This window comes from Macaca thibetana, chromosome 8, assembly GCF_024542745.1.
Source record: "Macaca thibetana thibetana isolate TM-01 chromosome 8, ASM2454274v1, whole genome shotgun sequence".
Classification (NCBI taxonomy): domain Eukaryota; kingdom Metazoa; phylum Chordata; class Mammalia; order Primates; family Cercopithecidae; genus Macaca; species Macaca thibetana.
This window is the reverse complement of record NC_065585.1, coordinates 66,080,664-66,096,055: the sequence shown is the minus strand read 5'-3', so window position 1 is coordinate 66,096,055 and position 15,392 is coordinate 66,080,664. Positions and strand designations below refer to the sequence as shown.

General features: G+C 34.3%; 1 long non-coding RNA gene across 5 annotated transcripts in view; it reads left to right on the top strand.

Moving 5' to 3' along the window:
• The window catches only part of LOC126961638 (uncharacterized), a 196,831-nt gene that overhangs the window by 68,196 nt on the left and 113,243 nt on the right, over nucleotides 1-15,392 (top strand). The window lies entirely within an intron of this gene.

Below are 15,392 nucleotides of genomic sequence, written 5' to 3'. Positions count from 1 at the left end.
AACTGTTCTTCTAACCCTCTTCAATGCATCTTTTCTTATTGTTGTGCCACAATCAGGAACTATGATCTCTCACCTTGCTTCCCTGGCTCTTATGAAAGTATGTTCGTATGTGAAGAGTTATTCAAATTGATGTTTCTGCAGAGGGATTATCACTGGAGAGTTCTACTCTGCCATTTTGTTCCCTATCTGGATACATTATGAATAATTATAAAGCCATCCTTTAAATGGAAAATCAGCAGAAGAATGCGATTGTGGAGGCTAAGAAGTTCCACAATAGGCCATCTGTTTGCAAGCTGCAGAACTAGGAAAACCAGTACTATGGCTTAGTCCAAGTCTGAAAGCCTCACAACCAGGGAAACTAATGGTGTGTACCTATCAGTACAAGGCCAAAAACTTGAGAACCTTGGGGCCACTGGTCCTGGACTCTCAGTCTCGGAGTCCAAAGTCTGGTGAACCTGGAGTTCTCATTTCCAAGGGCAAGAAAATAAGTCTGTCCTAGTTACAGAAGAGAGAAAGAGATAATTTGTCTTCTCTCTATTTTTTGTAACCACATAGTTTTTTGTTTGTTGTTTTTTTTTTACTGATCTTCCTTGGTAATACATTGCTTTAATCAGCATAATGTAAAATTTTATATTTTCTGTTATTTTCATCATTTCAAAATGATATTCTGAATTATTTTCATTCTCTGAGACCTTTAAGTTTTTATCTAAATTAGGAAAAGGAGATCGTTTTGATTCTATCTCTAAACTAATAGAAACTTTTATAACTTTCCTATTCTAAAATACATTTCATGAAATTAGGGCTTTTTTTTTTTTTTTTTTTGGCAGAGTTTCACTCTTTTTGGCCAGGCTGGAGTATGGTGGCACGATCTAGGTTCACTGCAGCCTCTCCCTCCTGGGTTCAAGCGATTCTCCTGCCTCAGCCTCCCGAGTAGCTGGGATTATAGGCATCTGCCACCACACTGGGCTTTTTTTTTTTTTTTTTTTTTTTTTGTATTTTTGGTAGAGATGAGGTTTCACCATGTTGGCCAGGCTGGTCTCAAACTCCTGGCCTCAGGTAATCTGCCTGCCTCGGCCTCCCAAAGAGTTGAGATTACAGGCATGAGCCATTGCACTCGGCCGAAATTAGGGCTATTTACCAAACAAATATATCTGTCTATATTAAGCTATTTGAGTTTCATTTTTAAGCTTTTCAGTACATATAGTCTTCCCTTTATTTGAGTGGTCTTATAACCTACAATGAGGTCTAACTGAAAAGCAAAACAAGAGCAAAATATTGTGTGTTCTGGTGTATCGATCATTTAAGAATAAGCCAATGGTTGAGACTACAGGTTTTTGCAGTCATTCTCCAATAATTACCAGATTTAAATAAGTGATTTAAAAATAAAATCCAAAACCAACCAAACCCCCAAAACATAAAACAATAGAATGGAAGACTTTCAACAGCCACATGGATCAGTATTAAAAGGCAAAAAAAAAAAAGAAAAGAAAAGAAAAGAAAAATCCAAGGAAAACCCCAAGGGTTAAATCTAGAAAAGATCAGGAGATACCAAGCAGGGCAATTTCCTGTTTGTTGTTGTTTTAATCTTGACTACGACGACTGTCTTCTTTATGACTTTAAATTTTTTATGAGTCTTTATAGGCCCTTAATACCCTCAATAAATATTTGTTTTCTTGGCCCGAATTTGAATTAATACAACTTCTTCTTTTCTTCATCCTGTAACATCTTTATTGAATATTAAACTGCAAAAGAAAATAATTGAATTCTATCACAAAACTGTTCTTGCAAGTACACTTCTTTGGAAGTTTTCTTTCAGTACTTTCCCACTGTTTTGGTGCAGCTATTTCAATATACTATATCAGAAAATGGAATTAACTGGAATTTTGATTATCATGATAATAAGTAGTGGTTCAAACATTGTGTGTTTCCCAAACATTATTGCCAAGACAATGAGTTTCTTTCTCTGAAAAAGCACCACCACAATTTTTGCATAGCTATTTGTTCTAGCAGTGTGCATCTTTCATTACTAGAAATAAAGACCAGGCTGGGTGCAGTGGATCATGCCTGTAATCCCAGCACTTTGGGAGGCTGAGATGGGTGGATCACAAGGTTGGGAGTTCGAGACCACCCTGGCCAACATGGTGAAACTCCATCTCTACTAAAAATACAAAACATTAGCCGGTGTGGTGGCACGCACCTGTAATCCCAGCTACTCAGGAGGCTGAGGCAGGAGAATTGCTTGAACCTATGAGGTGGAGGTTGCAATGAGTCGAGATTGTACCACTGCACTCTAGCCTGGGCAACAAAGCAAGACTCCTTCTTGAAAAGGAAGAAAGAAAGAAAGAAAGAAAGAAAGAAAGAAAGAAAGAAAGAAAGAAAGAAAGAAAGAAAGAAAGAAAGAAAGAAAGACAAAGAAAGAAAAAGAAATAAAGGCCAAATGGCAAAGACACATAATGGTAATCAGTTTTACTCTTTACTGGCCTATAAGATTTCCTGAACAGGTTTTATCTGTTTACTACTGTAAATATACTATATACACTGTCTGAAGAATCAAAGGAAATCTCATAAGGATTGCTCTGTTGTCCTGCACTTCATTGATGAGACTCATTCTTCTTTCTGGAAATAGTAAAGATTAGCTTATAAATGTGCTCAAGTCTCTCCAATCCTAAATAACTTTTCTTTTAATTCAACACACAGTTATCAAGTAATCTTATGTGCCATACAGTGTTCTAGGTACTCAAGATATATCAGTGTCCAATATCAAAAAATAATTTCTTTGAAACTGAGTTCACCTATTAGTGACACAGCTACACAATATATAGTAAAGAATATCAACTGTATAAAATGCTAGATAGTTATTAAGTTCTATGGGGAAAAAAAGTAGAATCGGGGTAGAGAATTTGCGTGTGAGGTGTGGTGGAAGTGTTATGATTTTAAATAGGCCTTAGTGGGAAAGTAACTTTTGAGTAAAGATGTGAAAAACATGAGTGAGTGAGCCATGTGGATGCAAATAAAAAGTGCCTTCTGGAGAGAGCAAAGGCAGCACTAGAGTCCTAAGGCAAGTGCCTGCCTGGAAACTTCGAGCTGTCCGCTCTCAGTTACTTTCCTTTCTCTTTCTGTTCTTACATACTGGGCTCATTCTGCATAGTTTTACACTTACTGTTTCTGCTCCTATTATTCTCCACTCCACTGCACTTTGACTTCTGTCTGCTGTGTCTGAAATCACCAATGAACTAGTTGGCTAGTTGTTTTTGATGTTACTACTTAGATAGCCATTTAAAAATTATAAAACAGAAACATGCAAAATGTAAATGCTTAATAAATGGAATTAAAATTTTAAAGCAAAACTTCATATAATTTGTGACAATCATGCTGTTAATACCCTACTACATAATTGCTCTCTGCACACATAAATGTTTATGTGCAGTATGGTACCACATAACAGTATTTCGGTGAATGACAAACCACATATATGACAGTCTGTCCCATGAGATTATAACACTGTATTTTTACTGTACCTTTTTTATGTTTAGATACACAAATACTTACCATTGTGTTACAAGTTCTTACAGTATTTAGTACAGTAACATGTTGAACAAGTTTGTAGCCTAGGAGCAATAGGATATGCTTTATATCCTAGGTGTGTAGTAGGTTCTACAGTCTAGGTTTGTGTAAGGACACTCTGTGATTGCACAATTACAAAATTGTCTAATGAAGCATTTCTTAGAACAAATAGCTGTCATTTAGTGATGTATGACTGTATATACGTATTTTCAACCCTAATGAGATAATACTGTATATATTGTTCTGCAACATGGTTTGTTTTCTGTCAATGATCTCCAATTTATATTTCAATAAGTTCTTTATCTAATAGTCAATGGTTAAATTTCCAAAATTGCTCCCAAAATGTTAATTGCATTGGAGATCTGTTTCTGGGCCATTTCTGTGGTTATAGCTAGAAAAGTTATGAGCTTGTATTCATGTTTCCAATTGTATTTTAATAAATAGTTTAGCTTTTTTACTTTATTTAAATAAATAACTTTGCCCTTTTCACTTTCATTGAAAATATTGACTTAATTACTTATTAATAATAGATTCTTAGAAATAAAGTTCTTATGAAATATCAATACTGATATTACACCAAACGATATAACTTATAAGAGAAGTTTAAATTGTCTTCATAGTTATTTCTGTTCTTTGAATGCATCTGATATGGTTTGGCTGTGTCCCCACCAAAATCTTATCTTGAATTTCCATAATCACCACATGTTGTGGGAGGGACCAGGTGGAGATAATTGAATCATGGGGGCAGTTTCCCTCATTCTGTTCTTGTGATAGTGAGTTCTCGCAAGATTTGATAGGTTTATAAGGGGCTTCCACCTTCGCTGGGCACTGATTCTTCTCCTTCCTGCTGCCATGTGAAGAAGGATTTGTTTGGTTCCCCTTCTGCCATGATTGTAGCTGTCCTGAGGTCGCTTCAGCCATGCTGAACTTTGAGTCAATTAAACCTCTTTGCTTTATAAATTACCCTGTCTTGTGTATGTCTTTACTAGCAGTATGAGAATGAAATAATACAATAAATTGGTACTGGCAGAGTGGGGTGCTGCTGTAAAGATACCCAAAAATATGGAATTGACTTTTAAACTGGGTAGCAGACAGAGGTTGGAACAGTTTGGAGGGCTCATAAGAAGACAAAGATATGGGAAAGTTTGGAACTTCCTAAAGACTTGTTGAATGACTTTGACAAAATGCTAATAGTGATATCGACAGTGAAGTCCAGGTGAGGTGGTCTCAGATGAAGATGAGGAACTTGTTGGGAAATGGAGCAAAGCTGACTCTTGTTATGCTTTAGCAAAGAGACTGGGGACATTTTGCCCCTGCCCTAGAGATCTGTGGAACTTTGAACTTGAGAGAGACGATTTAGGGTATCTAGCAGAAGAAATTTCTGAGTGGCAAAGCATTCAAGAGGAAGCAGAGCATAAAACTTTGGAAAATTTGCCTGACAAGGCAACAGAAAAGAAAAACCCATTTTCTGGGGAGAAATTCAAAACAGCTGCAGAAATCTGCATAAGTAACAGAAACAATTAGGTCTTTATTCTCTCAAGTGCTTATTGGATATAGTGCAGTTGTTTTGACAATTGTATCCCCACAATGTGGGATCTTTGAAAGCACAGACTTCCCTTTTGTTTGTGGTATCTTTTGAATCTAGCACAGTACCTGTCTTGCCTTAAGTGTTTAAGGTAAGTTTGTTGAATGAATGAGTGGCTACTTATACTGTTACATGTCAAATTGTTATACTTTCACAGTCTCCAGAGGGCAGATACATATCTTATTTGTGGTTCTATTCTCAATTTAGTAGAGTCTCTGGATATCATGGTTATTCAGTGATGGTATAATCAATATCACATTTAAATGTATTATTTCATTCTGTATCATCGGCTGACAACTGGGATATAGATTAGAGTAACTCACTACTAAGAAATTCTAGATGTAAACTGACTCCCCCTTTTAGACATATTCAATTTAGTCATACTTTAAACAACAAATCCACTATTATGATTCCATCATGCATATCTAATATCAACAGTGGTATCTAGCATATATGGCTATGTTCAAAAGGCAGCTCTAAGTATAAGAAATAGTTCCTATCTTGGGGTATTTAATACTCAGAAATATCATACAATCTAGGTAGGGCAACACTATCAAGGTAAAATAAGACTTTATTTTTAAAAATGGTCTCCAGATGGATTTAATGTTAGCTAAATGTGTGTGTGTGTGTGTGTGTGTCTGTGTGTTTTGTTCCAGAGTGAGAAAAAGATATAATAACATAGGACTGTGAGGAGGAACAAAATTTAGCTAAATATAAACTAGCTTCTTATGTTAAACATTTATTTAAACGTTTTCCTTTAAATTGTATGATTAAATTGAAAAAGATTTTAATTATTAGATCAGCTTTAGATTTTATTTTCTTCCTATTTCTTCTCAAAAACAAACAAACAAATCATTTTAAATTGAGGATACTGGCCCTAGAAAGTATTCCAGAATCACTTGTTTTTATTTGCCATGTTCAGGTTGTGGGAATTATTTGTTATAACAATATTTATGATGACTAATGGTGGTTTCTAGGCAGCATTATAAATAGAATTTTGTGTCTAGGCAGATGGAAGGTTATGTTGCATGAATTGAGTCCAAAAAATATGTTCTATAAATTAGTGAAGGTGTTGGTTTTGAAGTTTATTTATATTTTAGAATTGTGAATTTAAAATATTCTAAATGTAATACAACAATAGTATTGTATTACATTTGCTGGCCTTGACAAATGAGTTTGGAAGTTTTCCCTCCACTTCAATTTTCTGGAATAGTTTGAGAAGAATTGGTATTAGTTCTTTAAATATTTGGTAGAATATTTAAAGGGGACTTCATAACCCCACTTTCAACAATGGATAGATCATCTAGACTGAAAATCAACAAAGAAGCATTGGACTTAAACTGCACTATAGACCAAATGGACCGAGCTGACATTTATAGAACATGTCATCCAACAACTGCAAAATACACAATCTTCTCGGTAGTACATGAAGCATTCTTCAGAGCAGATCATATATTAGGCCATAAAATAAATTTTAACAAACTTAAGAAGATAGAGATCCTGTCAAGAATCTTTTCTGACCACAATGGTATAAGATTAGAAATTAATGACAACAGGAAACTCGTAAATTTTATAAATACATGGAAATTAAACAACATGCTTTTGAATAACCACAGAGTAAATGAAGAAATTAAAAGAGATATTTTAAAAATTATTGAGACAAACGACAATGAAAACACAGCAAACCAAAAGCTATGGGATACAGCAAAGCAGTTCTAAGAGGAAATTTTATAGCAATAAATGCCTACAGCAAAAAATAAGAAAGATTCCAAAAACAAACTAACATTACACCTCAAGAAACTAGAAAAAGTAAACCCAAAATTGGTCAAAGGACAGAAATAATAAAGATAAGTGCAATAATAAATGAAGTAGAGACTAAACACGTACAAAAGATCAACAAAACAAAGAGTTGGCTTTCATAACTCAGGGCTAACGATAAGATCAATAAACCCTTAGTTAGAGTATTTTTTTTTTAAAAAACAGCATACTTAAATAAATAAAATGATAAATGAAAGAAAAAGACATTGCAACTGAAACAACAGAAATACAAAGGATTGTAAGAGACTGTTATGAACAATTATATTCCAACAAATTTAATAACCCAGGAGAAAGAGATAAATCCCTGGACACATATAACTTAACAAAGTTAAATTATGAAGTAGAATAGACTTGTAATAAGTAAGAAAATTAGTTCAGTAATTAAAAGTCTCCATCAGAGATAAATCCAGAACCTAATGGTATCACTGCTGAATACTACCAAATATTTAAAGAACTAATACCAATTCTTCTCAAGCTATTCCAGAAAATTGAAGTGGAGGGAAAACTTCCAAACTCATTTGACAAGGCCAGCATTATTCTGATACCAAAACTAAAGACACAACAAGAAATACTGTAGGTCAATATACCTGACAAATGTAGAAGCAAATGTCCTAAACAAAATACTAGCAAACCAAGTTCAACAGTACATTAAAAATGTCATCCACCATAATCAAGTGGAATTCATCTCACAATGCAGGAATGATTGAATGGAAGTAGTCAATATATGTGATACACCACATTAATAGAAAAAAAGGACAAAATCACATGATCATTCTAACAGATACAGAAGAAGTATTCAACAAAATTCAAAACCCCTTCATAAAACTCTCAACGAATTGTGTAGACATAATGATGGCCATATGTGACAGACCCATAGCTAACATTGTACTCAGTGGAGAAAAGGTTAAAGCTTTTCCTCTAAGATCAGGATAAAAACAATAATTTCCACTTTTACTGCTTCTATTCAACATGTACTAGAATTCCCTGTCAGAGCAATTTGGCAAGATAAAGAAATAAAAGTCATCTAAATTGGAAAAGATGAAGTCCAATTGTCTTTGTTTGCATACAACATACCATATATATAGAAAACCCAGATAGATAGATAGATAGATAGATAGATAGATAGATAGATAGATAGATAGAGTCTGTTAAAACTAATACAGAAATTCAGTAAAGTTGCAGGGTAAAAAATCAACATATAAAAATCAGTAGGTTTTTAATACATTAGCACTGAACTATCTGAAAAAGAAATGAAGAAAAATCAACCCCATTTACAATAGCTACAAAAATAAAATAAAATAAAATACCTAAGATTTTTGTTTGTTTGTTTTTTGAGACAGAGTTTCACTCTGTTGCCCAGGCTGGACTGCAGTGGTATAATTCCAGCTCACTGCAGCCTCAACCTCCCTGGTTCAAATGGTCCTCCTACCTCAGACTCCTGAATACCTGGGACTACAGGCAGCCACCACCATGCCTATTTTTTTAAAGTTATTATTATTATTATTTTAGTAGAAATGAGGTCTCATTATTTTGTTCAAACTGGTCTCAAACTCCTGATCTCAAGCACTCCTCCTGTCTCAACCTCCCAAAGCGCTGAGATTACAGGTGTGAGCCACTGTGCTCAGCCCCCTAGGAATATATTTCACTAAAGAGATGAAAGATTTCTACAATGCAAACTATAAATAATGAAATAAATTGAGGAAGACACACATAAATGGAAAGATATCCTGTGTTTATTGATTAGAAGAGTTAATATTTTTAAAGTGCCCATACTATCCAAAGCCACCCACAGATTCAGTGTAACCCCTATCAAAATGCTGATAACATTTTTCACAGAAGTATGAAAAAAAATCCTAAAATTCATATGAAACCACAAAAGACCTGAAATATCCAAGCAGTCCTGAGCAAAAAGAATGAAGCAAATCACACTATCTGACTTCAAAATATATTACGAAAATATAGTAACCAAAACAGCATACTGAGACACACAAAAAACAGACATATAGACCAATGGAACAGAATAAAGAGCCCAGAAATAAATTCATATACCTACAACAAATTTATTTTCAACAAATTTCCAAGAACATACAATAGGGTAAGGACATCTTCCTCAATAAATAGTGTTGAGGAAATTGGATCTCTCACCATATCTAAAAATCAACTCAAAATGAATTAAAGACTTAAATGTAAGACCAATAACTATGAAACTACTAAAGAAAATATAGGGAAAATGCTTCTCAACAATGCACTGGGCAAATATTTTTTGACTAAGCCCTCAAAAGCACAGGTAACAAAAGCAAAACATAGACAAATGGGATTGTCTTAAACTAAAAATCTGTTGTGCAACAAAGGTAATAGAGTGAAGAGATAACCTATACTTTGGAAGAAAATATTTGCAAACTATACATCTGGTTAATATCCAGAATATATGAAGAACTCAAACAACTCAACAGCAAAACAAAACAAAAACCTGATATAAAAATGGAGGGAAAGACCCTAACAGAAATTTCTCAAAAGAAGAGATAAAGATGGCCAAAAGGTATCTGGAAAATAATCAACATCACTGATCATCAGGAAAATGAAAATCTATAATCACAATGAGATATCACTTCACTCTGATTAGAATGGCTATTATCAAAAAGGTGACAATGAGTGTTGGTAAGGATGTGGAGAAAAGGAAACCCTTTTACAGTTTTGATGGGAGCATAAATTACTACAGTCATAATGGAAAGCAGTATGGAGTTTCCTTAAAATACTAAACATAGAAAAATTATACAATCCAGCAATCTCACTACAGTCTATATATCCAAAAGAAATGAAATCAGTATGTCAAAGGAATATCTGCACTTCCATGTGCATTGCAACACTATTCACAATAGCCAAGATACAAAATCAAACTATGTGTCCAACAATGGGTAAATAAAAAAGATAATAAAATCTTTACACAAAATGGAATACCATTCAGCCATAAAAAATGAAGTCATGTTATTTGAGACAACATGGATGAGCCTGGATGACATTATAAGTGAAATAAGCCAGACACAGAAAGACAAATACCACATGTTCTTACTCATCTGCAGAATCTTAAAAAGTTGGCCTCGTAAAGGTATTGAATAGAACAGTGATTACTAGAGATTAACAAGGGTACAGGAGAGGGGGCATACAGAGAGTTTGTCCAGTGGGTATAAAGTTAAAATTAGAAAGGAAGAAAAAGTTCTGGGATCAATGGCACAGTAGTGTGAAGGACTACAGTCAACAATATGGTATTATATATCTCAAAATAGCCAGAAGGGAAGATTTTGAATGTCCCTAAAGAATTGATAACTGTTTGAAGTGATGTATATGTTAATCACCTTGACTTGATTATTATGCAATGTATACATGTATCAAAACAACACCTTCTGCTCCATAAACATGTACAATTGTTATATGTTATTGAAAGATAAATATTCTACCAGAATTGGATGAATGATGATTTGATAATTTTCACATTACACATTGATGAATAAATATTTGCACTGATTTGTAATTAATCTGGTCATATTTCCCCACATTGTCCAATATATGTTAAAAATTTTCAAAATATACAATGTCATTCATATTTTATTTCTGTATGCTGATAGTGTAGAAATGACCACAAGAAGAAACCGTGCTCTAAAATGAGCAAATGAACAATATATGTCAGGATAGACACACATTAAACAATAATATAAGTATCTGCATAATATGTATCTCAAATTATCATTATAAGTTATTATGAGTATTTTAACACACTGGAAAATTCACTTGCTAACAGTTTCTTCCATTCACACTGCTTACCTTGTGAATTTATACTTTTGTACTCATGCTACCATCCCTCAAAATGTTTCTTGGAAACCTCTCTTAGAGTAGGTTTTAGAGCCTCCAGCATGTTATTTTTAAAATTCTTGCACATGGATCATGAGTTTGATTTTTGAAAACAGTTGGAAAAAATTCAGAAACAAAACGAAATAATGGAATTCTGAAAAAATTATGAATTAATTTTGGTAGAATTATAAATTCAAGTGCCTGCATGTGCTGGATAGGTAATGTAAAGTGAGTTCAGACAGCCTGCTGGACAGTGTAGTAGCTGGAGAGCTTGGGCTACGTCTAAAGGATGCTGGAATGCAGGATCAGCATAGCCTGGTTTTCCAGTCTTGCAGACTAAGCTGAAAATTTGCATACTCTCTGGACCATCTCAGTGTTTTAAATGTTGCCTCAGTTCTTTCAACACTTGATTTGCAATCTCTGCTTTACAATAGTACATTTTCATAGTGATTATATTCTATGCAGATTTTACTTAAACTTTTCATAAATATAAATGTCTTCACACCATTTTTTTCTCATTAATTTATCAATAGCATATGACAAAGAGTGAGAGGCAGAATGGAAAGATATAACATGGTCTTCCCCCATATAAAATAGCATTTTCCTTCTACTTTACCCTCACATATTTTTGCCATCACATTATCAGCATTTGACAGATTGTGTATTTACTTATTTGTCTTTTTCACTACTACAACCTAAGCTTTATGAAGATTGTTGTTATTGTTGTTGACTGAGTTATCCTTATATATTAGAATATTTATTGGCAAATAATAGACTCTTAATAAATACTCATTGAATGAATGAATGACTATTACACAGATAGGCAACTATATAGAAGAAGTGACCGGGGAATTACGGATATTTAACTTCGACAAGAAAATACACAATCAGGAATACATCCGATTGTATGTTGGAGCTGGCTCATACTGGCCTGCAAGAGGTGACGGTGTGCATCTCTTCTCAGCTCTGCATACAGTGGCGCCCTGTTGGTTGGTTGAAGTAAGGCATGGTGAGATTAACTGCACCTCAGAAATCAGCAAATGATACAAATACTGTCTCATTTACCAGCATACTATTGGATACAAGAGTTATGATATATTGACTTAGTCAAAAGAAGCACTTTCTAACATTTAGAGCTATCTAACAACAGAATGGCCTATCTCACAGTGAGTATTTGGTCCTGCATTAAAGTTTCACTTATTGAAACTATACATCAGCGGTCCCCAATCTTTCTGGCACCAGGGCCTGGTTTCGTGGAAGACGATTTTTCTACAGATAAGGGAAGCTGATGGGTTTGGGATAAAACTGTTCCACCTCAGATCATCAGGCATTAGTTACATTCTCATACGGAACGTGCAACTAGATTCCTCACATGCGCAGTTCACAATAGCGTACTGCTTCTATGAGAATCTAATGCTGATCTGACAGTAGGCGGAGTTCAGGTGGTAGTGCTCTCCTGCCAGCTGCTCGGCTCCTGCTGTGCAGCCTGGTTCCTAAGAGACCAGGGACCCATATCCTTCGGCGGTCTTGGGGTTGGGGACCCTTGGTATACATCATAAACTTATTTGAGCTTGTAGAATCGCTGGGACCGTAAGATATTTTGCTCCTTTGAATATAGTGTCATTTTGCCTATGGCTGCTTTTAAGATTTTTCTAATCCTCATTGGTTTTTCTAATGTTTTCATAAGGTATGTCCAGTTTTGGAATTATGTTTATAATTTTTAATAATATTTTATTCATTTACTTTAGATTCTTGGAGCTTCTTGAATTTGTGGTTTGGTATCTTTTATCAGTTTTAGAAAATCTCAGTTATTATTTCTTTAAATATTTTCTCTGCCACATACACTTTGTTCTATTTCTGAGATGTTATACTTTCTCATTGTACTCTCAAAGTCCCTTCCCCTTCCTTTATGTTTTCCATCCCTTTTTCTACCTTTTAGTTTCTTCTAATCTTTCTTCTAGTTTATTAATTCTTTCTTCAACTGTGTCTAATCAAATTATAAATCCCATAGAATTTTTTTGCAAAGTTATTACTTTTTTCTGCTATTTATTTTCTATTTGGTTGTTTTCCAAATTTGCTATGTCAACTTTTATAGTTTATAGCACCATACTGAAATATTTATACTTGATATTTTATTTTTTGTGAATAATATAAGCATGTATGTTTTTATAGCCTTATACTTCATTTATAACAAGGCTAGTATATCAAGAGTAGTATATATCAGGCATTTGTGGGTATGTTTCTATTTGCTGTTGTATCAGTTTGGTTTCATTACTGGATTCTTATTTCTTGTATGCCTGTTTAAGTGTGCTGGACATTGTTTTTGAGCATAATATGTAAGAATAATTGGAAATCTATGATGACAAGCATATTCCTTCAAAGAAGACTTTTTTTTTTTTTTTTTTACTTTTTCCAAGTAACTGGAAATAATAGTCTGGGACCATTTTAATCTCAGTTCAAGCTTTAAGATTTTCTGGATTATCCAAATGACAAACAACCAGGCTAAAATTCTATGGAATCATTCATTTATTTTCAGTTACTATTTATGATGGAAGTACAACATTTTTATGTCTCAGTTTAATGAAATAAATGATTAATTAGAGTCTCCATTTTAAGTGGAACCCAGGCTTTGACTCTTGCCTTATAGCCCCATGACATTGCAGAAAGCTTAGCTCAACTTCAGAGCCTTTTCTCTGCAATGTTAGAATTTGCTTATTTTGGGGTTCTTGTCTTCCCACTGGCTCTGTGCTGTTAATTCTCCACCTTCTTGTTAACTCATAGCTGCTTTTAAGATTTTATTTTTATCTCACATAATTTGTTGCTTTCCTCATCTAAAAAGTTTTTCTGAATTCTGAGTTCTCCATCACTCTAAATTGAACAGTGATTAATATTTTGAGAATTTGTATGTCTTAAAATACTCTTATCCTTATTTCACTTTTATACTTAATGAATAGTTTGGTTGGTTATAAACTACTGTGCTAAAATAATTTTTCTTTGATTTTTTGAAGGCATTCTCCATAGTTTTCTAGATTCCAGTATTGGTATTGAGAAATCTAACTCTAGTCTTAGTTCCAATACTTCGGCTTTATTTCTTCTTAGTGTAAGCTATCAGGATTATACCTTTGTCCTTAATATTTTGTAAGCACTCATGATAATGGGCCATTCTATGGATTTCATTTATTGTGCTTTAATCTCTCTAAGTGTGGAGATTTATGTCCTACAATTATGGCAAGCTTTCTTTGTTAAATTTTTACTCTCCATTTTCTTCCTCTCCTCCTCTGAATCCTCCATTAATCAGATAAAGAGGCTTCCTAGGATGATTTTCTAATTTTTTATACTTTCTCTTCTATTACCCACACTTCTCTTTTTGTTTTAATGTATGAGAGGGTTCCCTGATTTTATTTTCTAATTCTTCTACTGGATTTAAATTTCTGATGTATATTTTAATTTCCAAGAGCTCTTCTTCTCTATTCCTATTTTTGTATATCAATCTGCTTTGTTTTTTGGGGTTTTTTTGTTTGTTTTTGTTTGGTTTTTTTTTGAAAAAAAAAAATTATGTTGCCCAGGCTGGAATTCAGTGGCACAATCATGGCTCACTACAGCCTTGACGTCCTGGGATCAGTTGATCCTCCCACCTCAGTAACCTGTATAGCTGAGACTACAGGTATGTGCCACCACGCTCCCCAAATTTTTTTTGTACTTTTTTTGTAGAGATGGGGTTTCGCATGTTGGCCAGTTGGCCAGGCTTGTCTCGAACTCCTGTTCTCAAGCCATCTGACCACCTTGGCCTCCAAAAAGCTAGGATTACGGGTATGAGCCACCATGCCCAGCCAATCTGCTTTTGTTTTATGGCTGTGGTATTTTCCTTTGTTGAGAGAGAGAGAGAGAGAGAGAGAGAGATTTAAATGCCAATTTTGTGTTTGTATTATCTCCTTATATTTGTCTTTTTTTCCTCTTCCTTTACTTTTTCTGTTTCTGTGGTTAAAAGCAGAGAAGATTCTTCCTGTCTCTTAGAAGGGGGTAGTTGGGATAAGCCTAGCTATCAATGGTGGGAGAGAGGAGTCTGAAGGCCTACTCTTCAGCATGCAGACTTTCCTTAACCCCCTTGATTTCTTCTCTCCACAATTGTCCTCTTGCACTCTTCTTGCTATTCCAAAGTTGAGTCTCTCAGGTTCTATTTTCCCCTAAATTTCAGACTCCTGTGAGGCAGTTGGGAAGATGAATGGAAATAGTCATAGCTTATTTTTGTATGGCAGAGTTGTGAGAATGGAATCAAAACTAAGTTGCATCAATACTTGTGTTAAGAATCTCGATTTTTAGCCACAATCCTCACTCCCACCTTCCGTACAACCTGAAAAATGGCTTTTTGCTAAGAGAAACCCATTGTCTTCAATTAGACCACCTCTGAAGGCACTTTTTAAAAGTCACTTCTTTTACTAAGTCAGTTACGACTCTCATCTTTCAAAAATTTGTTGACATCCGTTCTCCCCGCTTCTGTTCTCATTGCCTCAGTGGAATTTTACAATTTTTATTTCTTTAAATTTGGGGTGGTTTCTAGACATAGCAGAAATAAAGGTAT